General features: G+C 35.4%; 1 protein-coding gene across 2 annotated transcripts in view; it reads right to left on the bottom strand.

The window, feature by feature from the left end:
• Window positions 1-26,887, bottom strand: part of ESR1 (estrogen receptor 1) — a 1,085,149-nt gene that overhangs the window by 690,423 nt on the left and 367,839 nt on the right. The gene's annotated exons all lie outside the window — the stretch shown is intronic.

Here is a 26,887-nt window from a genome sequence, read left to right as displayed (position 1 = left end):
AAATAGTCCAAGGAAATATCTAAATTACTATAACTAAAAATATTAAACCTGTTATAGGTTAATAAAATCTCCCCGTGGTTAATTTATATGACCTACATCTAGTAAGTCCTTCTTTTTTTTGTTCCTTTTTTTAATTGTTGTTCATTTTCCTTGTTACTCTTTTCTACCTTATTTTTGTAAAATCCCTCCTTTGCTTAGCCCTGTATTTCTGGATTTTATTTTTCCTCTAAATTTGTCAACCTCTCTGATGTCAATGTCACTGCTTCTTTGTTTTGCAACATTTTGTTGACTTTCTTTAGCCTGGTTTGTAACTGATAAGGGTTTGTGGATCATGGTACATACACTGTTAATAAATGTCTAAATAAATACATTGATTAATGGGTAGATAAATTTTGGTGTAGAGGTAAGACTTTTCATAATTCTTCAAGTATCATAGTAACTCCAACAAGTGATATCGCCAATTAAAAGATCATCATAAATCATTCAGTATAGTCAAAGTCAGTTATAGATGAAACAACAGAAATATCAAAGAAGGTGGAATATTGGACAAATTTTTTTAAAATGCATGTGTTTTAATTGATGATCCAAGACTATATAACTGCATTTTCTTTGACAAACGAAAGAGAAGTAAAATAACCCAAAATAGATTTCCTCTGTGTGTACTGTTTGTTAGTGATGAGTGAGGATGATGGACTGATTTTGATTTGATCCATTATGAACTGACAATTTTGCTCAATAATAGATGAAGAGATGAAAAGGGAAGTCCTACAACCCTCTAGCACTTTGGCCAGCTAGTTTTCTACATGGTAGATCAGAAGAGAACTAAACCCAAGAATACACAGTTTTCTTTCCTTGAAGATATGGATCATGAAGACATGGGCCATGGCAAGAGTTAAATGAGTTGCTAAGGGTGAGTTGGTGTACATTATTTTCAATGGCTATGGGGACTCTGGCTGTCTATAACAATGAACCCAGATTTGCAGATTTAAGTGAAGGGCCATGCATATGTTGTTATAAGGATATTTACTTATTTTTTCCTTACAGTCCATCCAAAAAATGTCTTATGTTTTCTTCCTTGCATAATGTGATGGATGGAACATTGAGATGTCAAACAAAAAGTTCATTTCCGCCTTTCATACTGTAAACATTTCACCTAGCTTTTAACTTTAAAATAAAGAACTTTAGATATTGGGAAACTTTAGTTTTATGATCTCTCATACCACATGACAAATAAAAGTACAAACATTTTTCTGGTAAGTAAACACTCAGCCAGTTTAGGATTAATACTCTATTCTATATATTTCTTTTAACCAAAAAACATCATATACAGAAAATATTTGGAACTGCTTTATAAGTTACACAGCTAGAGGGGCAGATAATAAGTATTTAGTAGGTACAGTAGACACTAGGTCAAGGACAGAAATTAACTAAGAGAATACCTTTTCATACCTTTCAGTTAATGTTTTTAAGATATTTTTGATTGCTAATGGAAATGGACTTGTTAAGATGCTAATTTCTTGATGGCTACAGATGAGATTAATTAATCACTGGAAAGATTAAAAAAGTGAGGTATGGGAAGAAAAAAGAAAATAATTAAAAAAATGAGAAGTCATGCTGAATGTGTATATGAATAAAAAATTTTCAAAGATTGTATAAAAAAATCTGTCAATAATTTAAACGAAATGTTTTGGAGCTGAAGAGGGCAGTTTATTACCTACTTCTCTACTCTTTTAGAAAGAGTTTTTAGCACATATGGTTTGTTTTTAGAAATTTACATAGCAGAATAGAATTTATTTTAGTCTATGAGTCTAAACAGCTCATTTAATTTCTACTATTGACAAACAACAAGACAACAACAATATTAGTCTACAGACAAACATAACTAAGAAAAATACACTATTCTAAGGGGAAATAACTAAATGCATTATGCAGTAATTTTCAATAAATAATAAAGAAAAAAATTGATGCAATCTATATCTGCAAATACTAAAATTCAAAAAAGAACAAAGTGACACATTCAGAAGAAAAGAAAAAATTAAAATTTCTCTTATAAATTTGTTAATGTGTTATGATGTTTTTCATATAGAATTTAATTTACATGTGTGTGTGTGTGTATGTGTGTGTTTGTGTGGTGTGTGTGGTGTGAGTGTGTGTGGTGTGTGTGTGCATTGGTGTGCTGTGTGTGTGTGTGTGATGTGTGTGTGTGTGTGTGTGTTTTATTAATTAGGTAAGTGATAAACATTTTGGACATGTTGTTAGCTATGACCTTTTCCATTTCATTTTTAGCTTTTGGAAGAAACATTTGGAGACTTGTGCCATTGTTCAATTGAGTGTATTTTGTGTCATATAGTGTAGACACACATATAAACAACATTGAAACAATTTCAACAACAAAACATTGAACATAATAATTTTTCTATAGTAAGAATAAAATTTTCATATAAGTATATGTTGATATAAGATATTCCATAAATATAATAAAGCTATATATAAACATGAACTAATGCATATAATGATGGAACGGAATGTTTACCCAGAAAACGGAATGAAAACAGAAAACAAAGAACAAAACAAAGCTAGCAGCTATTATATTGAAGTAGCTCCTGGGACCTTACACTTTTAAAACACATATACACTTATTTTACTTTTATTTTATTTTACTTTGTTTTACTTTGTCTTTAATAAATATTTAATAAATAAAGTCCCAGAGAGTGGAGCTCCAGAGAATTACAAGCCAACATCAATAATACATTATTAATACATGAACACAAACACACTATACAATGACAATTAAACATTCATCTCCTAATTATATTCCATTCATATGAAACAATTCCATTTATATAGGCATACCCATACATTAGCAACATACCCACTCTTGAGCATTTGAGTTGGTCTATAGGCGGGATTAGTAGTGGAGATAATAGATAGAACTAGTAGTAAATAGTTGTTCAAAGAAATATGGAAGAAGAGAAAAAAAAGAATGAAAATATTGTTTATAGAAATATTAAATGTTATATGTATATAGCAGAGTATAAAGTAATAATGTATATATATATATATATATATATATATATATATATATATATATATATATATATGTGTGTGTGTGTGTGTGTGTGTGTGTGTGTGTGTATATATATATATATATATATATATATATATATATATATATATATATGATTCCTATTACAAGAATGAAAGTTCACTTCTCAAAAACTTCAATAGACTTGCATTTTCTTGTATGAGTTCACTCTTTAAGTATTAAACTTTGTGTTAAGTGCACTGTGAACACAACACTGACAGCACAATTTCACAAAAAAAACAAACAAGGTCTCACTGCAATTGGTGATATCATGGATCTTAGAAGAGAGCTGGGCTAGGCAAGGATAGTTAGTAAGCTATCTGTCCCTTATAACCCATGCCCTAACCCCAAGGTCTGGATTAACCAACCATAGTGGGAGGTTCGCCAAGGGTATCCCCTTACTATGACCCGTGCCCTAACCCTAAGTTCCATGAGTACTGCATGGAAGTTCAGTACAACACCCGTTCGTTGTACTGAACTTCGCGTAAGTGCACTTTCAATTAAGTGCACTTTCGCTGCAGTGATTATTCCATGCACTATTTCGAATTAGTAAAAATTCAATCTAGTGTATGGAACCCATGTATATATATATATATATATATATATATATATATATATATATATATATGCTATAATGTTTACATTAAAAGTATATAGGTGGAGAGGTGAACAGTGTCACAAAACTATGTATATGGCTGAGATATGTTAGTAAAACTATTTAGCTATTGGTTTTGACTGGTTGTTGGGCATAGGATTCTGAGTGAAGATAAATGATTTAACAATATAGCAAGCTGAAGATACCAATGGCATTTATCCTGGAGATTTACAGGAGCACATCCATTGAATTAGTAACATTTTAGTTATGTTTCAAATGTGTTACATTTCAAATGGATTTCAGTGGTACTGGAATGCAGTTCTATAGTTTAGCCGCACTATTTGAATATAGAGCGTCACCTATAGTGTTAGATGAATTAGGTTCTATAGGGAAGAGTTGTTTTATGTTGTTAAAAGCTGAGTAATTGTCTTTGGCTTATAGAGCCGAGAATGTATTGTAGTTAGCCGAGAAAGAGCTATGTGATGTGATACTTCTGTAGCTGGAAAGGTTTGTATTGATTGCACCCTTCTGCAGTGGAATAATGAATGATGTTTTTGCATAGTGAGGGAACTTTTATTTTCAGATATGGCCTGATTTATCAGACTTCAAACTGGACATGGAATGGCATCAGCTGCAATGGTAGAAGGTTTTCATGTGTTCGGGTATTTTTTCATGGTATCTTGGGGAATTAGATGGGTGGAAAAATGTTAAAGGAGGTAATCTGATTGAGCAGGGACACCAAAAGGCTATTAGTCACCTGTTTGGGCAATGCCTCCACTATCTGTACAAAATGGGTATTGAATTGGTTGGCTATGGAATCATTTTGTTTCTGTGTTGTCTTGTGAGTGTTTAGTTTTCCTTGTGTTTGATGTTGGTTGTGTAGCTTGTCCTGGATTTAACAGTTGTTACATGCCTGTTTGTACTAGAACAGTTTTGGATTATTAGTGTGCATGTTTTAATTGGTTAAGTTAAGTAATAGGCTTGGTTTGTTAGGTTTCTTAGTTGTTCATATGCTAGTAAAGTGGGAGCTGTTATATTTTCTGTCCATACCTTCCATGCTTTGTCGCTTTGTCTCATGGTTATTTAGTTACTAAGGATAACCATGGGGCAAGGGTGGCTTAACCTTTTTGTTATTATTCTGAGAGGGCTAGTGTGTTTAGAACTAGGAATATTTTACTAAACTTTCAGACAGTATCATCTATGTGGAGAATCTTTAGGGACTCCCATTTAAGGAGATGTAGTGTATTCATAAAAATGTCTTTATGAAAAGTAGTAACTTTTCTTACCAGGCTCTAATGATGGGTCTATATTATAAGAATGAAAGTGCATATGTGCGACTGCATAAAAGTCGACAAATAATGCACGAAAACTAAAAATAGCGAACAGCCACGTAAGCAAATTTTTCCCTAGGGAAAAAAACTTACGCGGATGTTTGATAAAAAAAAAAAATGTTTAAACTCATAAATAGGCTCTGCCCCCACACACCCCTAACTAAATATACCAACTCTGACATCGCACTATAGGGAAGGAAAGGGCAACTCCGTGAAGCTGGCCAACCATCTCCTTGCCCTATGACATATTCATCAAATCTCTTAAATGCGATTCCATTAATATGTGTCGCTCATTTCATATTCGCTTAGAAGCATTTTCGTGCTTCCAATATAGACCCTCTAATGATGTGCTTTTGGGCTGATGTTTTGTCACCATATGATGTAGGTTGGTAAGTGATCACTTAGGCTGTCTGGTGGAGTTCCATGGGGTGATTTTATTTCGAGAGACTGTTAGGATTCAGTTGAGGGTTGATTGGCTGGCTCTGCCTTTGCTATATCTACTTGGTGTGGTCATAGGTTAAGTAAACTTGTAAGATGCCTATTATTGGTTAGATTTTTAATTTGTATGCTTTGCTTATCTATATTAACATCACCTAATGTTATGGCTTCATGTGGGATTTTCGAGAGAATATCTTACAGTGTTTTAGCATTGTTGCCTGTAGGTATATACAGTTACACAGCATGGTTTACACCCAAATCACAGAACAGATACTGTTCTGATATTCTTCACTACTTTTATCGCAAAATCTTGTGACAAGTTTTTCTCCTGTTTGTGTCTGGACCTCTCCAAAGCCTTCAACGCTCTTTCCCACCAATCACTTCTATCCAAACTAGCTGTCCTTAATCTCTCCAACTCTGCACTTTCTTAGTTCTCCAGCTATCTCTCCAACAGAGTCTAGGTAATTAAATGGCAATCTAACATTTCTCCTTTCTTACCAGTAAAAACGGGGGTACCCCAAAGCTCCATCCTTGGACTCGTACTTTTTAATATCTTTACTAATGACCTATACTCTTCCTGTCCACTCTATTCTGTCATACAGTACACTGATGATTCCAAAATCATCTCCTCCAACAATATCACCTACCTTCAAACCCTCACCCAAGAGTTTCTGCACTCAGTTGAAAAATGTCTAACTTCCAATCAATTTCTCCTTAATCATAAGAAAACTAAACTTCTCCTATTCCTCCCTAAATGTCTCCAACATCATAAAGCTAACATTACTGTGTCCCCCCTTAACAATACTATTATCTCTATTGAACCTCCCACTAAACTGCTAGGGGTTATTATCGATAACTAACTAAAGTTTGATCTCCATATTCAACAGTGCATTTAAAAAGACACATCAAAAGTAAGGCCTACTATGCAGACATAAAACATTCCTCATAAATGCTTCTAGGCACTCTCTTGCACAAGCATTCCTATTCCCTACCCTATTCTATGCCGTCCCTATTCTCATTAACATCCATTCCAATCTTCTGTCTAAACTGGAACTCACCTGTAATAAAATTGCAAGATTTTCCACTAACCAAACCTACCCTTCTCACCACTGCCTAGGCTTGAAAACCCTCTAGTGGCTGGAATTTCATCATCAGATCCTACTACTCCAGCTTCTCATGGCTCATTCTGTCTTACATGAACCCTCTTCCTCTCCTCTCTCTCTCTCTACACTCTTCCAGACGTATACTCCCAACTGAGCTCTCCATAGCTCCCAACAGCATCCTCTGCAAGATTATGTGTCCAATAAAAATATTAGTAAACTCCTCTACAGCTACTCAGTGGCAAATGATTGGAATAAACTACCACTAAGTATTAGACATATCTCTAACTCCAACTCTTTCAAAACTACACTAAAGGATACTCTCCATATGTCATGGACATGTTTATGCAATGACCCAACTTAATCTACCACCCCTCTGCCAATACTACTGCAGCAAGCATTTCTCCCTCCTCTGTCCCTCTGCTTCTAACAAGTCTGCTAACAGTCAGTAGTGCTTACAGCTTCCAGAGCTGTAGTCTTGGAAATTGGCTTTTGCAGCCTTGAGATTATCTCCTGTACATATTCACCATTTGTAATGTATTTGTTCTTTTTGTTTTGCAAACTTGTCAATATTTTTGTATTCGTCTTACTATTGTTTGCAACTTGGTACTCTATTATGTTCATTCTATTGACTATTTCTAGCATGTTGTTTCATCGTACTCTTACACATTCTGTAATTTTATTTATAAGTTTAGTTTAGTTATAAACTCTGCCATACTATTACTTTTGTTACTTGTACTACTAGGAGCTTTGCTCCTTAGGCCTCTGCTGAAAAATGGCTTCTGCCCAGTCAGACTAACCCAGTTAACAAATGTCAAATAAAAAATAAATAAATAAAATAAATAAATATATATATATATATATATATATATATATATATATATATATATATATGTGTATATATATATGTATATATATATATATATATATATATATATATATATATATATATAAAATTAAATAAATATATATATAGTTTTAGTGTGGTTAGCAGAATTTCTGAGTTAGAGAAAGTTTGCAGGATGGGGAGGGGGGATATCTGGCATAAGAATACAAGTGATGGAGCTTCTCTAGGAATATAATAGCAATTGCACCTATATATGCCATTCAAGGTGGGTTTTAAGTTGCCCCTGAACACTAACATATCCTTCTCTTCCTGATTTTTTTTTTATTTAATTTTATTTATTTATTTAGAAAATTGCTTCAGCCAGATGGGGCAATTTTAGTAAATGATTTTTTAGAGGTGATTATGGAAAATGGGGGCTTATGGAGATAAATACCATCTTGATTTCACAGTCACAGTGTATGGGTAGGATTTCATATGTGAAGTCTGATTATTTTTTTAGGGAAACAACAGTTGTCATTCAGTAGTCGAAAGCTTAGAGAAGTTAGCTAAAAAAGTCTAGTTGGTGCAAGTAGTCATTTTGTTCTTTCAGTGGTTAAAATAGTGATGCTTCATGTTTCTTGCTAGAAGAATGAATGAATTTCATAGCTTTATTTTCAGCTGACTATAGTCTAGATTGTAGAAATTATTGATAAAGCATATGCAACTCTGGCAATTACCACAATAATTATTTTGGCTTGTCTTCCTCCTCTAACAAGAAAACAAGCTATTTTGTAGGAAACTTGAAGTTGTAAAACTATTGTTCATTCTGATACTGTATATGTAAATGGGCAATCAAATTCTGGGCTAAGAATGTTCTTGCATTTTCTCTCATTGTGGTGGGTAGTTAGAAAACTGCCTGGCCTTTTATTGCCATGTTTTGTGCTTTTACCAGTCTTTCTGTTGTTCCTAAAAGCATCACAGTGGGACTGGCCTAACTTATGAGCTGGGATAAAGACTACATGTCACCTGCATATAATACGCAGTCATGTGCAGGATTCCCCTAACCAGTCATTTATGAACACTGAATATAATATGAGCTAAGAACATACTCTTTGGGGAGTCCTTTAGAAAAAGGTGTTAAGTGTCAGTGTGAATGTTATTGAGTATATCTTTGTAACAGATTCAAGATCTTTTTATTGAATGTATAGGACAACATTTTGCACTAAAAGGCAACATGCACCAGATTTGTACATAAGAATGGCAGTTTTATAGCAACTGCATCACTTGTGACAGGAGGTGAAATCATTGTTTTTTTGTTTTTTGCATGCAGAAGTGACTGGACACATTAAGGTGGGCATAGGTATAAGTATGTGTGCATGTGTGTGGAATGAAATAACAACCATAGCAGGCCTAGCCACCCAGCAATTGATGTGAAACCTCAACCCCATGTGCAAAAATGGAAACAGGGGTTATGGATGGATGGATGGATGGATGGCTGGAGAAGTGCACTCGTATGTTATACACAAATGGCTGCCACTAGTGTTCCCATTTTAAAAAAATGCATTTATGATCTCAGAAATTAAAGGCCGGATATCCCAGCACATGCCAGCTTAAAATCTGGAATGGAAAATGAAACAGTGATGATCACTAGACTAGGTTCACAGACTGCACTTTTTCTTCAGTATTATTCTGCAAGCTGCAGAATATTTAAAAACAACAGCACAAACTATTTACCTTCCTAGTTGACTTCAGTTTTGCCACTGGCATGTCTGCTTCTCTAAGCAATTGGAATTAGTGTTTGAGAGTAGTGATGAAAATCAGCAGAATAATATACAATTAATGCATACAAACATGAGAACGAACCAGGAGAGGCCTACAACTATTATAATACTGAAAGAGAGGAGAACCAGGGGTTGTGCTAGAGCCTCTACATCATTTCTATTACACATACAGGAGAGAAAACCTAAGCTGCAACAGATCAATTTGAAGTATGCAAGAGGTGAATCATATACTTACAAACATTAACAAAATAAAAGGCGATGTTTTATCAGCATATGGGTCTAAACTGAGTAACGAGAAGCAATATCTGAATTGTCTAGAATGAATTAGATTGCATAGTTTGGGCATTAGATGCATTGCCTCATTAATGAAGATAGCCTTCTCTCCCAACAACAGTGATCATTTTTAAGATTTTAATATATTATCTCCAAGACCAAGTATGGATCTAAATTTTTAATATAGAAAAAAATATAAGCTGGAAAAAAGCAACAAACAATCTAATGCAAAGAATATTTGTTATGTACTGTTATTCCAGCATATTTGTGTTTGTGGCCAAATCTGTATCAGCAATAAAAATGTTTATAGATTACACATAATAAATATTTTAGAGGAAAGTTTGTTTATACATTTTAATTTATCTGCAAATCGGGTAAATCAATTTGGCAGAAATGCATCCTTTTATGGGCAACCCACTCATGACCCTCATCTGATTAAGTGACTTGCTTAAAGTCATATAGTCTGCAAGTGGAGAGTGAATGAATCAACCCTAGTTATAAAAATATAAAGCTTGTTAGCAGCTCATTACCTTTATGTCTGTCTCAATTGCCAGACAAACATACAAGATTACATTTAACATTTAAGGCAAAAATTGTTTTTGAAAAATAAAACAATCACAGTCTGTGCAAGAAATGCATCTTTCCTTATGTTCAGGAGATTTTTGCATACTTTATTATAATATAGCATAATATTAATATGCCCATGGAAAACAGGGTTTACTATAAATTTTACATGCCTGGCACTGGTAAGGAAGACAAATTATGATTAGCCTGATTTTCACACCAAGATAATATATCAGAGCCTTCAATCCAGAGATTATTCTAAAGAATTCCTAACATACCTTTCAACCCACAGACACTGAAAATATGAATACATATACTTTAAAAGTGGATACATACAGTCAAAAATCTGGATATCTAATTAGCATAAACATTTACTACCAAATAGAACATGTCTCTTCCTCCTTTTAGTATGAATGTGGACTACTACTTAAAAACACTTGTTTAAAAAACAGAAAGTTGAAAAATATAATCACATTATCAAATTGATGGTGCAAAATCTGTAGACTTCAATGAACTGTATTACAAAAATCTATAACACGTGGACATTTATTTTTGGTTGAGAGATTTAGGGTGTATCTCCTCTTTCTTATTATTGTTGTTACGACTGTGTTGGTCATGTAGTGCAATTTTCTATGCACTAGACAACTTCAAAAATCACATGTGATGAGGAGGTTTTAGAAAATTGTTGTAAAGGGGTAAATCAAGCCTAGAGCCCATTGGCTGGGAGGTGGTCCCTGCTGGCTGGAATGGGGCCCAGTGGCTGGGGACTATGACATTAATTTTTTACTTTAAAAAAATACATGTTTTAAGGGCATTCTTCTTTAAGTGCTTCCTCTGCATCTGGTTGCAATATCTGTTATATCAGTGCATGTGCCATCATCGTCGCACAGGTCTGTTCTTTGTTAACATCTTCCATTCCGCATTCTATCCTCATGGAATGTTGCTAAATAAATTAAGCTTTCAGATGCATTTTCAAGGAACTGAGTTTAAGTTGTAGTTTCAAGGAACTAAGTTTCAGGTGCACTTTCAAGGAATTGATTTGCAGGTGTATTTTCAAGGAGTTGAGTTTCACTTCAGGTGTACTTTTCAAAAAAACAAACTTTCAGGTACATTTTCAAGGAATTGAGTTTCAGGTACCTTTTCAAGGAATTGAGCTTCAAGTGCTTTTTCAAGGAATTGTGAGCTTCAAGGGAAGAGCAGTTTACTGCCGCTCATGTTAAGTCTATGTACAATGTGCAACTGTTTTGTTTAGCAAATGGTCTCAATATTTTGCTGTAGAATTGAAAACCATTATTAGTGGCACAACTGGTAGCATACTTACTTTTGATGCAGAATGCTGTGGGTTCTAGTCCCAGATCATGTAGATGGATTGTTGTTACTGTGTTGTACTTTAAGGGGGGGTGGGTGTTGCAGTCCTGCTTATGTCCTCCTTTGGATGCGATGCATAGTAACTATGAACCTGTTATCAGTTTGCCATTCATTCCCTATTGAAATATTACTGGCTTAGCTTTTTTTAATGTAACAGGCAATTTATACTTCAAGGGCAGCAGTCACTGAATTTGGAGATGAAAAGTGAAATATAAAGGTGTTTCTAGCAGCAACATTTCATTAGCTACAGATCTCTTTAATGTGGAATTATTCAGATGACTTTTACTTCTGCAGAGATTGTGGATATTGACTGATAATGGTGGATTGTAATGACAGAAGTTTGAGTGGCCTTTTATGGTTGAAATATTCTGAATTGGACAGTTTTGTCATTATTGGTTCATAATAAGTTTCATTTTATTGCTTACTGGTAAAATGCTCAAAACTACAAAATTAAAACATACTATAACAAGTGGTGCTGTATTATACAAGGAATGTAATTTAATACAATCAGGAAGGTGAATCAAAGAACTCATGCGTGTTTGCATGGTCAAAAATGTGTGCAAGGGGCCTATAATTTGAAAACAGCCCAAAGGTAAACTTTATCTGCCACTGGCCAGATGCATTTTATTTGAATGTGGGTTTCAATGCCATTTCAATAAATGTGAGTTTCAAGGGCAGTTGTAACATTAAGTCTGTTTTCATTATAAGAGTGCATTGCTTTGTTTAGCAAATGTCTGTCAGGGTTTGTGCTATAAAATTTGAAATAAAACTTTTAAATTAAAATCCAAATATCTGTAATCATTGTAGAAGTAAAGCAGAAAACAGTATGCACACTTGGAGGTTTGAACAGTATTTATGGTATTTGGAGAGAAATAGCCAAGTAATGGGAGACTGGAATGGCCGCGGGGGGGGGGGTGAGGGCTGTGTATGAGAGGGGGGCCCTAATCCATTACCCTGCCTAGGGCCCCATTTGACCACAATCTGGCTCTGACTCCACCAATAGGTACAGCATGTTCAGGGGTATATCAGGCCTAAAAATAAGAAAATTCTTTCAAAACAGGGACAGTTGAGAGTTCTAATTCCTAACTAGTGCTGTAGCCCTAGATTAGGAACATGTGAACATAAGAACACAGAAACAATGCTAAGTACATGACCATAGGGACCATAAGATGTCAAGCAATATACACTTTTAATCTGACAGATATACAGGTTCTTGTCACCCTTTCCAAGCACACTGAAAAAGCCATATAATAGCACATGTCACAAAGCTGTCCTACAAAAGGTTACCAATCTGCCAGCAGGCAATGATAGTGTACAGTGGTTTCAATGTTCCTGTTAGGCAGATCTATTAGGGTAAGATTCATACTAACTGATAGAAAATGTCTTATAGCAAGTGCCTGAGAAATATCTGTTCTAGACCCTCTTATAGATTCTGTTTATTTATTAAGAAGGAATAAAATGAGTTATCTACAATGTATATATCACTTTATGCAAATGCTATCCCTGAAAAATGTTTACTTAACAGATTAAGGCAATAGTTACAATTTGGCTCCCACAAAACAACCTTGATTAAAGATTTATCTACTTTTTGTGGACGATTTAAAACTATAGAGTTCAGCAGATGAGGAAAGCACAACTTCAAGTGGTTAAAACATTCTCAGTTGATATAAGAATGTCATTTGGTCTTACGAAATGTGCAACATTTAAAGCAAGAAAGTTGCAGTGCCAATATCAATCTAGGACAGGGGTGCAATATAAAGGAACTTCAGCAGGATGGAGTGTATATTTGGGAAATGATGAAGGGTCAGCAATAAAACATGAACAAATCCAAATAAAACTTGGTCTTGAATACTTCAGAAGACTAAAACAAAGTCCAGGCTATTAACCAATTTGCTCTTCATGTTCTAACTTACAGTTTTGGGATGACTGACTGACCCAAAAAGGTATCAGAGCAGTTGGACTGGGAAACAAGAAAAATGCTTCACGCTTATCAAATGATATATATAAAAATGAATGTATACCAAGATTATATGTTCCTTGTTCTGAAGCAGGTACGGGCCTCCTTGATACTGAATACATGTATAGATGTGCAGTCTTGGCAATGCATACATATCTCGGGACCTCATCTGATCCAAACATAGTGAAAATCTAAGATGACTTTCTTGCTTAGCTTAGCAGAAGCATACTGGTGTTAAGTGGGAATGGAAATCAAACCAGAAGTAGACAAAAATCAGACAGCAACCGAATGTGCCAAAAACAAAACAAAAACAAATAATGAGAAAGACCAGATGAGAAGGAAATGAATGTGGAAAGGGCATAAATATTGTGGCAAGTAGAGATCTCCTAGAACAGCGTCATGTTGTTCAAGATTTAATGCAGGAGAGCTTAAGGAGAGGTGAAGTGAAACCAAAAGATGAAAGGTTAATAAAGTCTGCTTAGGATAGTGAACTACATACACATTGGTTAACAAAGTCCATTGAACATGTGGGAAAAACAGACAAATAAAAGTTCTGTAAAAAGGAACTGGAAACAGCCACACATCTTGCTGCAGAATATGATGGATGCATGGCAGAAGGCTGGTAACTGAAAGGCACAATAATGCGGCAAGACTGTTGCATTTGCAACTGTGCAGATACTACAATACTGAAGTAGTTGAGAAGCATTGGAAACAAGAACCACAAATCATTGTAGAGAATGATGAAGTTTACATTACATCGGATCACTCTTCACCAAAAGTTCAAAAAATAGATACAGGAAAATCAGATACTGTAGACCAGGAAAAAAAGACAAAAGTGATACTGATCATTGAAATTGCTACACCCAATGATTATGGTGTCTTACGTGCAATGAGACACAAAATCATAAAATACTAGGATTTGCAGGCAGAAATGACAGCAACATGGAAGAAGGATATCAAGACAGTTCTAAAAGCAGGAGGAGTAGCAGGTCTAATAAAAAGAATTTACAGTCACGTTTAGATAAGCCAGCGATGCATGCAACTCTGTTTGAATTGCAGACAGAGTCAATTCTGGGCACTTTCCAGGTGCTGCAAAGACCACTTTTGGCTAACATCAAAAACTGAAAGAATACTAATTTCATGAACTTTAATCATACCCTGACTTAGAAATGGAGTCCATTGCTGTCATGGAATTAGAAAACCAAAAGGCTTGGAGAAATGAAACTGGGTGAAACCTTTAACAGGATCTCTTTACTTTAATGAAAATGAAGTGGCTAAACAATGGCAAAGTATCTTTTAACACCCAAAAAAGAAGAGCCCATTGTGACTGCTAAAAACCCAGGTAAAACCAGCACAATCAACTTGACTGACCTAACAGGTAATTATCATATATATGTGTGGTATCTGATGTATTGCTAACAGGTAATTACTACATACATGTGGGTATATGATGTACAGCTATCAGGTAATTGCTACATACATGTGGGGTATCTGATGTACAGCTAGCAGGTAATTACTACATATATGTGGATATCTGATGTACTGCTATGTTAAGAAGTATAGCTGGGTGGAGGGAATGGGGAAGCTGCTCCACATTCAAGATGTCAGAAGGAACAATCTTCAGTATCAGCATTCACTTTTTCGTATGCTGAAATTACACTTGGTGAAGGGCTTCAGTGCATTGTGTTTGGTTTAGTACAATATCAACATTTAGAAATGAATTCAGCCATGGCCGAAGTGCTCAGCATTTTCTATGTTGTACTTAACAGTATCAAACCACTTTTTACATTTGTAGCAAGCTAGTTATTACAGTATTACAGTGCAGAAAATAGACAGGACATTTTTGGGGCACTCAACTTAAATTTGAGGGTGGGGGGGGCAAGATTTGGTGATTACCAAGGACACCAAAATGCTAGCTACAGTTCTGGTTAGATCTAATATTTATTTATTTATTTTATTTAGTTATTTATTTGAATTTGTTGACCGAGATAGTCCGTTTTTAGTGGAGACACGGGGAGAAAAGCTCCACAAGAAAATCACATTACATTTACACAGATGTAAGGTTACATTACATTACTATTAATAGACAATATTCAGTCTAATGTATTAGGTAACATTTGTAGAATAGGAAATCATATTATTCATGTTTAAACCAGACTGACAAAGAAAAAGCTCTTTAGGTATTCATGTAGGAAACAAAAAGGAGGGTAGGAAACAAAATTTAAGGAGGTAATTTAGGTAGGAGCATGACAGGAACGTTCCCATTTGGAGGATATTTGTGAGAAGAGCTGGGTTTTGAAGTTATTATGCAGCAAATTCCGAAAACTATGACCAAGGAACAACCATAAAGCAACAACTTTTCCAGTTTTAAAATAACGTTTGTAAGTAGTAGAAACGTACTCTGATATTATAAAAAATCCAACACTTTATTGCACAGGCACCAGATAAGCGCTTTTACTACAGCTTCATCAGACCGTTAAATTTTAAAAACTTTCATTACTTTATATACTAGTCACATGTTAAAATTAATTATCCAATTCAGTATCTTAAAGCTAAACGATCACCATATGCACTATTAAATGCATGAATATATCGCTAAATGATAGCCTACCATAAATGCTACATAATGAATTGCTTTCTAAATACATTGTTTCTAGTTATTACATCTAATAGTAGCTATAAAAACTATAAATACATTCTGTGAGGTATTGTACTGATATACAAAACAATCACCATATATTCTGTTTGATGTTCACATAAGCATGTGTTCATCTAGAGAATTTTTTTTACACAGCCTGCCTCTACATGTTATATGAAAAATGATTTTCTAAACGTATTACTAATGTACTGTACAATTCATTATATCAAGTTGCATTTAATGGCTATAAGTAATACGTCTATCCTGAAGAATAGATGCATTCAAAACCACAAATTATACCGGGCAACAAATAACTTTTCATTGATCTATGAAAAATAAATGGTATCAACTAAATATTTAATATAAACTAATAATATTCAAACAGTTGAATGCATAAAAACAATATATATATAAAAAATATATGTATGTAAAAAGTTATATATATATAAAAAATTCATGGTTCTGATACCACTTTAAAGTCAACTCTAGTTGGCGATCAAACGCCTAGATCTTAGTACAGGTTTCAACAAGGCTCTCTCATTGAGGCCTCTACCCTTGTCTGCTCTCATTTTCATAATCCAGTTAATTTCCCTTTTTTCCGTACTATTCCTTATATCACCTTCCCTTACCATAGGAGTAATGGTATCAATGATCATGAAACGAAAAACATGTTCCTCCCCATGTGCCATAATATGTTTGGCCAATGCATTCGTATTATGTCCTATTCCAATCGCATAAAGATGCTCTCTAATTCTAGTCCGGAAGGTCCTATTGGTCTTCCCGACATAGAACGAGAGACATTTTTGGCATATAGCCAGATACACCACATGGGTACTACTACAGTCCGCATTCACATAAAATTTAAAAATCTGGCCTGTGTTCAGGTGTATAAACTCATCCCCTGCTTCAGTATGTGTGCAAAAATTACATTTCCCACATGGATTTGTCCCTGCATAGTCCCTTTGGCTAATGTTAGTTACTGGATGACATAAAAGTCTTTTAAGATTAAATTTATTCTTGTACTGAAATCTAGGTTTGTCCCCTACTATATTTCTTAATTGTGGATCGATTGTGAGGATGCGCCAATGATTATCTATAAGATCCCTAATATTTCCATTATCACTGGTATAATACATAGGTATTTTCAAAAAGAGAATTTCACTTTTATGTTGGATGGGTACATATTCTCGCACAGAATAATAAGGTGCACCTGTGCTTTCTCTCAATAGGTGCACATTTTGTATTCCTACCTCTACCTCTAGTTCTTTATATCCGCGTTTGAATAATTTACCCTTGAATGCTTCTATTTCCTGCTGGTATCCTTCATCTGTGGCATTAAGGCGTGATATCCTAATGCTTTGGCCCTTTATAATATTGTTAAATATGTACGGGGGATGCATACTTTGTCGATGGAGAAAGGTACTCCTATAACATTTTTTCCTAAAAACCCCTGTATTGACATGTGTATTCATTATTCTTTCCACAAACATGTCCAGAAACTCAATCCTTGTATCTGAGAAATTAGATGTAAACTTGAGGTACGTAGCCATATTATTCATATATTTCACATATCTCTCCAAATCCATTAAGTTACCTTCCCATATGAAAAAAATATCATCGACAAAATGTTGATAAAAAGGTATGTTCTTTTGATACCATGCATTGGGAAATAAGGTGTCCTCTTCCCACATGGCCAAAAACATGATGGCGTAGCTATTGGCACAAGATGTGCCCATAGCTACGCCTTCACATTGGATATATATATATCATCACCATACACAGACATTGTTCTCTAATATAATTTCCAGGAACATACACAACAAATCTATTTTTACCTCTGTGTATTCACTATGTTTAACTAAATACTTTTTAATAGAAGCAATGCCCAAAGCATAAGGAATGATTGTGAAAAGGGACTGTACATCTAAAGTTATGAACACCATGTTAGGCTTCATATCAGTTCCATTAAAAAATCCATATAGATCCAACAGAAACTGTTTAGTATCCTTAAGTATATTTCTATTTTTATCTATAATTGGTCTAAGGTGTCTTTCAACATATAACGAAAAAGGTTCCATACACCACCCCCTACTAGAGACAATTAGTCTCATGGAGGGATTGGTTCTTTCTTTATGGATCTTAGGTATCCCCTGTATAGCTGGAATCATTGGATACTCCACTTCAAAGACATTTGCTAATTCTGTACTAATAATACAGCTATTCACTAGCTCTACTATTGTGTTATATATATTCAACTTAATTTTTTCTAATCTTGTCCTGTCAATAATAGCATAAACTACTTCATTATTGAGCATATTTGTCATGGTGTTGTGATATTTTGTCCTATCCATAACTACTAGGGGCCCACCCTTATCTGCTGGTCTAAATACCACTGTATCATCCTGTTTTAACCCCTGTAGTGCTTTCCTTTCATTAATATTTAAATTACTTCTATTACATTTTTTATATTTTTTGTAGGTGGAATTAATGTTGGAATCACTATACAATCTATAAACATCTTCTTCCACCAGATTATAGAATGCCTCTACCAAAGGATGATTGTGTGGTATATATTCACTATTTTTTTTAAACATTTGCTTATAATCATTTTCATCATTTCCAAATTGGTATCTCAACAACACATTTCCAGCAAAAACTTTAATATCAGTTAGTACATCTGTGAGTTGACTAGAGATAGTGGGAATAAAATTCAAACCCTTATTCAGTACATTCATCTCATCAAAGTCCAATTTCCTGTTTGAGATATTCCATACTAAACAGTCTTCGTTTGATTCTACATCTTTTTGAGTGTTTGGTTGGGCTCCCTCTCCTTGGAGAGTTTCCACTGCTGTCGCCCTCGACTCATAGAGCGATCTCTCCTGACCCCCTTGTCCATAACTATGGGAAGGGGGAATTGTTGAAAAACCATGACATTATTTTGTTCATTAATGCCTCTCTGTGTTGTCCCTATGGTATTGTTTTTAGGGCACACCACAGGTTGATGTGAGATGTTATCTAAAAGACTGGTAGAAGGTTCCATTTGAATATTCACAGTTAATATAATTTTTTCTTTTTCTTTTTGCACACTATTAACATTAGGTACATTGATTCTACTAACATTAGATTCAGTACCTATAGCAGGATTATGATTAATTTCACTAACCTCCGAGTCTTTTCTACTACTATTACTGTTGTTATTATCAATAGTTGTTCCTTTGTTAGATGGAATATAAGCATTAGCTGCACTTCTTGTAGTTACTGACACTCTCCTGGGTGCCTGAGTCGATTATGCCTGAGAGGATTATGAAAATGAGAGCAGACAAGGGTAGAGGCCTCAATGAGAGAGCCTTGTTGAAACCTGTACTAAGATCTAGGTGTTTGATCTCCAACTAGAGTTGACTTTAAAGTGGTATCAGAACCATGAATTTTTTATATATATATAACTTTTTACATACATACATTTTTTATATATATATTGTTTTTATGCATTCAACTGTTTGAATGTTATTAGTTTAAATTAAATATTTATTTGATACCATTTATTTTTCATAGATCAATGAAAAGTTATTTGTTGCCCGGTATTATTTGTGGTTTTGAATGCATCCATTCTTCAGGATAGACGTATTACTTATAGCCTTTAAATGCAACTTGATATAATGAATTGTACAGTACATTAGTAATACGTTCAGAAAATCATTTTTCATATAACATGTAGAGGCAGGCTGTGTAAAATAAAAAAATTCTCTGGATGAACAGATACTTATGTGAACATCAAACAGAATATATGGTGATTGTTTTGTATATCAGTACAATACCTCACAGAATGTATTTATAGTTTGTAGTTTTTATAGCTACTATTAGATGTAATAACTAGAAACAATGTATTTAGAAAGCAATTCATTATGTAGCATTTATGGTAGGCTATCATTTAGCGATATATTCATGCATTTAATAGTGCATATGGTGATCGTTTAGCTTTAAGATACTGAATTGGATAATTAATTTTAACATGTGACTAGTATATAAAGTAATGAAAGTTTTTTAAAATTTAACGGTCTGATGAAGCTGTAATGAAAGTGCTTACCTCGTGCCTGGGCAATAAACTGTTGGATTTTTTATAATATCAGAGTACATTTCTACTACTTACAAATGTTATTTTAAAACTGGAAAAGTTGCTGCTTTATGGTTGTTTCTTGGTCATAGTTTTTGGAATTTGCTGCATTTTAATTTTATTTGGCCAGGAAGCATTTGTTCAGTTGAGTGCGGTCATCTTTACTTATTTGAAGTGGGGGGTACAGCTAGGAAATACAAATGCAGAGATAGCAATCAAACATTTAAGTAATCCTCAGTCATAAACAGAGCACATGCACATGATAAGCTATGAGAGATGCATAAACAGCTTTTTTTAATACATGTAGATGCTGCAGCAGTTAGCGTTCAGCCCCAATAGCTCGATGGGTTTAGCACTATGCAAGCTAAATATAACATTTGAAACCCAACTGTTTTACACTGGGCTACACCAAGTGCTGAACCAATGTTAGCAACAATCTCTTTATTCGGAGCAAAAAAGTACTTTGAGTTCTGAACCTAGGTTATTAACTAGCACTTAATTCCAAGCAGAAAAGTACATTGAGTGCTTAGCTACAGGCTTTCACAGGCAAACAATACTGTCCAGTTAACATTTAAACTTAGCTGTCTTTACCTTTTAGTATATATGCATATTGATAACATGGCTAGAAGGCTACACAGCTTTCCTGCACATGGCTGTTAGGCAACATTGTCATAGCACACAAAGCAAAACTAAAACATTCTGCAATAATACCAGATATGAAAATATAAGCCATACCAAAGGGCTCTGGCTGATTAAGTTTTCATATTACTGCAAGCTAAGAACAGTCATTGAATCCCCAAATGACTTAAACATCCTGCTAAAATGTTTGTCTCAAGTAAATAACTTGTGCCAAATCGTGTACTGAAACTAAATTCCAAAAAATGCATTATTGTATCTTTGGGAATTCATCTGCCCCAAGGAACTACCACATTGAAGCTACGCCCCCTAAGAGGTGACCCAGTTGTTCAGGATTTGTTTACTTATGTGGAAAGCGAATTAACTTTTGACAGACATGTGTCCATTGTCATAGGAAAGTCCCTCTAAATTGCACAGCTTATAAACAAAGAGGATTGTCTGTAGATCTAGGGATGTCATTGTTCCCTTAACTCAGCCCTCATTACACCAGTCTTTCAATATAATGCCCCCTTTGATGTGTATCTGTCCAGCCACTTGTAACAGCTGGACCTCCCACACAGATACCTTGCTAAAAGACTACAAGGCCTAAACAATATATTTACATGGACTGACCTAAAATCCTGTTGCTATACTTAGTATGCTACAGACTGCTAATAGGTGACCTCAGCCTGGTATATAAGGCATCTGCATACCTAATACTAATGGATTAACTGCACATCAGCAATTCAAATGTCATCAGAAATAGTCAGTCCAAGGATCTAAATATCTTCTGCAGCATTAACAGACTTATCTCACAGAGGATACTGTTGCTCTGGACCAGACTTCCAATTCACATAGAGACAAAGCTCATCCCTGCCCATATTCAACGGCAGCTTGCATCTATGGATGGGAAGCAGAACATTTACCGGAGGACTGCCCCTTGTACTACTAACGGACAGATGGAGCTCCTAAATGCTTTATCAAATGCCTGGGTCTCCCTCAAATTTTCTATGGTACAATCCCAGTTATTCTCACTAGGGGTGATATATAATTATTGACCATGGGATGGGTAAGACCACTTTATAACAAAATGAGATAGGTTAATTCAAGCAACAAAAGGAAAACTAGCTAGGATTAAAATGTCCCAAAAGGGCAGCTAGCTTAACTATGAGCCTATAATAATTAAAATCCACCTATAAAATAAATATGTATCTTAAGATGCAACAGCAGTCATTACGAAAATGTACTCATTCAAAAACTAGAATATGCTCTTTTGCAGATATGAAGCCTTGCACGTCCAAAGCAGCAATATTATATTCACTTAATAATATTGTTCTATATATAACTGAAAGAACCCTCCTGCTCTTTACCTGTTTCTTATTTGTTTATTTATTTACCTTTTTATTCACCAAGTAAGTGGGCGGGTCCATTGATCCTTTTCAGCCACAGCACTAGCTCAGTGAGCAGCACACATATAATGTGAAATGCATTATAAGCATAGAAAGAGATGCTCACTGGGGGAAAAGCAAGTCATAGCATACAAAGCATAAGTACTACTACCTGGGTAATAAACAAGAAGTATCACCAAGTGCAAATACTTAGGCAAAACATATGCGTTATAACCAAGAGTTATGCACATACATATATACGTATAATTGAGAAACAGATAATATTTAAAGCAACAAGTAAGGATTTGGGTGCAAAGACATTAAGAGGTTGAGCACTAGCAGTTTAAATTATTATCTGGAATGAATTATAATCATGGTAGAAGGTGCACTATTCTGCCTGAGGAAGATTGTCTTTTAGCATATGTTATTGCAAATTTTGCCTTCCACAAGCGTGCAACTTAAAAACAGTTATTTATCACTTGTATCACAGTAGCAACAGTGAAAGTTGGCACATTTTAGATTAATAGCCTTTGCTATGATATGTACACAGAGGACATTTTTTAAATTAGTAATAAAATGACAAGGGCTATACATCCAGAAATAAAGGTTAGTAGATAAAACTCTGGAGTCTCAGCTGAGAAGCATATCCCTGTTGGGAGTCACAGTGTTTGTTGCAATGTAATATCAAATTTGATACTATCAGTGATAAAAAAGTGAGAGTTTAAGACATTCTGGATGGGATACAATTGCTGTTGTTTATGCTATTTCATGCCCCTGCTGTTGGACTTACATTAGGCAACCTACTAAAAAGTTATGATAAATGATAAACTGCAAAAACATTTGCAAAATACTAGAAATTCAAAACTGGAGTGCCCTTCAGTGGAACATTTTATTCAATACAAACCACAGAAGCAGCAGTTTCATTGTGCATGGCACTTCCATAGATTTGACACAAAATAGTCCAGCACAGAATATTTGTTGTGGGATAAACATTTATTTATATATGTCCCACAGAGAGTCACCCAAAAAGATGAGTTTTGCTGAAATGGCTTTGTCTGTTTACAAACATTGTGCGTACACCCTGTCTTTTCATATGCCCAAATGAGTCCACTATCAAGTATGACAAATAAACATCATGCAAATGTTACTGTGACATTTCAGTACATATTGTAACACAGTGTGTTGGCACTTTCATGAGATGTCTGGTGGGTAATATCAACATAAGGGTAAAGTAATGCTATGCATTTGAGATATAGAACAACTGCCATTTTGTGGGTAATTAGGTCTTTGGATAGAGAGAGAGAGAGAGAGAGAGAGAAAGAGAGATAAAGGGAAAGCTTTCAGATCCTTCTAAATAATTGTTTTTTTCCCAAAGCATCCAATCTGGATTGTTGGTCTGCCCTGGAGCCAGTTTGGAAATCATTTATTTTTTGCTTGTAGCTGTATCAATAGCAGGAGGCGTTTTGCTTGCTGTTGATGTTTTCCTATGTTGCCCACCTGAAACAGCAGTAAGAAACTTTATTTTCACCTTTAAGACATTGTCAGTAAGTAACTTGTATTACTGGCACATTACATTTTTACTCAGAGACTGCACTAGGAATGGCAGAAACAAGTAGCTGTGAATCAGGATGTTTTGTTTGAGAACTGTTAACTTTATTAAGAAAATCCCATTTGCTAGAAGGAAGATATTCTGAAAGCACCTACTGTTCATTTGTCTTTTTCAGTTTAATTTTAATATCTGTTGGGGAAAAACTTCAAAGGAAGTGCCTGAGCTCTTACCCTTTTGTAAGACTGCTGTTCCTCACTTGTGTGAGACAAGGTGACAATAAAGAAGCAGCAGAAAGAGAAAAATTATTTGTTTTGACTTGTTCATATCACAACAGAAAAATGGAGCAAACTGCTTTTTTACTTGTCCATGTTGCTGCACTCTTTTTGTAACTTGCTCCCCTTGCTACAAAGAAAGAAAAGACCAGATGCTTTTCTTAATCTTTGCTACTGGTATACATTTGTGAATGTGCGACCTGTTACTAAAGGGGAAAGGACAACAACTAATTAGGTTATATTTGAAAACTGTTATTAGTGGTGGCATAACTCCACACTAATGACTGTTAGTTAGCTGCTTGGGACAAGAAAACCTCTCAGTATAAAACAAAATTAAAAAAATAGTGAAAACATCCAACAACATATGCATATAAGAGCCAGACAGACATTGACAAAGTAATGAAATATCCATGTAAAACATTTGCAAACCTTCCTTATAGCACTGCCATGTTATAGCACTATATAACATCTTGCCCTTAACTCCAGAAGCTACCCCAGGATACCCCTGTTAAAACCTAATCCTTAATCCTAAACAGCCCACCCTAATACAGGGCTGGACAAGATGAATATGCAATTTCCAAATTTCTCTGTGGCCAGCTTAGTAGGTCTGGGCATCCTAAGGCAAGATAGCAATTGTCCCATTTTCTTAAACAACCACGTAATCATTAAAGAAAATAACACAGCATGCGAGAAATGTAAATGCACAACTTTCTTGGCGGCAAAGATCTCACATACAAATGAGGTTGTCAAGAAAACCCACACTACATCACTTACACATAACACTTACCACACACACAGATTGTCTTATGTTGAGGTGCTTAAAAGAAACCTTCCCAAATCTCGAAGACCTGCAAAGCCATTTAATGCCAATGCTGCTCCTCAGCAATCACTAAAACACACATAAAAAGCAACAGCAAACATCTTGTATAGGCCCACAAGAGCAAAACCCATAAGGCAAGCCTATATTTTACCTAATAATCTTGTAATTGGAGACTCCACTGTATGACACACAGATGCCCCACTCACCAGGTTAGACAAGGAAAAAATAATATTAATTGCCTATCTGGAGCCAGGAACTGCAATATCATGCATGCACTCAAGTCACTGCACCCCAGGTACCAATATGGTTCTATCATAGTTTATGTGGGAGTAAATAACCTGAGATGTACCGCACTGGACTATATGAAAAGAGACATAATGGATCTCTTGAAATATGTATCACAGACAGGTATGAGCTGTGCATCGAGCAGCATTCTACCTTCAGCAAGGATGATGCCACATTATGAACATAAAATGATTGATTTTAATAACTGGCTTTGCTTCCAATGTCAATCCAGGGGGAGCCAACATCTGTCAGCATGTTAGGGACATTGTCAGCAGACCACACTGGTTTGCCAAGGATGGGCTGCACCTGTCCCCCTAGGCTATCAGATATTGCCTAAACCTTTATCCATCCCCTTAGAGCCTGTTTTAGGTAATGCCAAAATGACAAAACTAATAACCTAGTGAAAAGGTCTCCAAGCAATTTTAAGGTGTTACTGCTTAGTCCAAGGAGCCTAAAGCAAAAAAAAAAAAAAGATCACCACACCCTGCAAATTCTCCTCACTCTGGAGAATGTAGACATCTGTTTATAGCCATAGAAAGACTGCAGTGCCCTCCACACATTTAGACCAAGAACAGCACAGACTGGGGCCAAAGGTGGAGGTGCCTTGATCTATGTTAACAACAAACATACCTCCTAGTTGATTAAATAGGATGATACCATGGAGCTCTTACATGTGCAAGGTCCCTTACCATATCATGAATCTCTACAGGTCAACATCTGTGCCCCAACAGATTATTGACTTACCTAAATGTACAAAAGGCACTCACCATCTAACCAAATATCCTATTCATGGGTGACCTTAACTACCCCTCTATAGACTGAGAAACTTACACTGCCTTAAACTCACAGGCACATTGCTTCTTGGACTTCATTAACATAAACACCCTGAAACAGATAGTGCATGGTCCAACCAGAGGATCAAACATACTGGATCTGGTAGTCACCAGCATGGGAGAGAGAGAGAGACGAACCCCAGACCTCCCCCCATATCACATCCTCCAAGTGAGGTCGGATCACAAAGCTGTCTATTTTGAAGTAAAAACATCAACCTGGAAAACCTAGCTAAATCAGTAGAAACATCCTATTAAGTGATAGTTTTTCAAAATTCAAGGCTCTCCATAAACCCAAGACTACAGATACCTATGCAGAATTATTCACCAAGTCCCTAAGTAAACATGTGAATGGCTGCATAGACGGTGCCATACCTACCAGAAGAAAACCCAAAGCAAACAAACACTAAAAACAAACTCCCCCGGTAGAATCTTCACCTAAACAGGTTATATAATAAAAGAAGAAAACTCACGTCCAGAGTCAGGAACAGCAACTGTCTCAAAACCAGTGCCCTCTTATACAACTAAACAAGAAACTAAGAGGTCCAATTAAGTCCAACAAGGCCAGCTGTGAGGTCAGTATAGCCTCACAGGCTAAGGATAATCACAAGATCTTTTTCAGGTAATACACTCCGGTGCTCTGCATTGGTGGTGAATAGTACCAGCTTCCCAGATCAGAGTGGCATAACAAATCTACTGGCTGATAAATTCAGCTGAAACTTCACCCCCAGCTCCACCAGGTGAAATCTCCTCCAACATACCTTCCCCAACTATTAGCAGAGTCCAGGTGCTTGCAGTACTCACTAAAGTCATAGGACCCTACCTCCATGGGTCTTGGCAACATCCCTGAGTGCCTCCAGTACAGTCTAAAACACAAACTATCAAGGCCAGTTGATACACTGTTCAACTACAGCTTCAGAACAGGCTACATTCCAAGTGAATGGATGACTGCAACAGTCATTTCCCTGTACATGGGTGGACCATCAACTGATCCAGAGAACTACAGACCCATGAATCTAACAAGCCTAATATGCAAAGCCATGGAATGAATAATATGAATA

The sequence above is a fragment of the Protopterus annectens genome, chromosome 1.part0 (genome assembly GCF_019279795.1).
Source record: "Protopterus annectens isolate FY-2018-M chromosome 1.part0, PAN1.0, whole genome shotgun sequence".
NCBI lineage: Eukaryota > Metazoa > Chordata > Ceratodontiformes > Protopteridae > Protopterus > Protopterus annectens.
The sequence above is the reverse complement of the archived record's forward strand: the minus strand, read 5'-3'. Positions and strand labels throughout refer to the sequence as shown.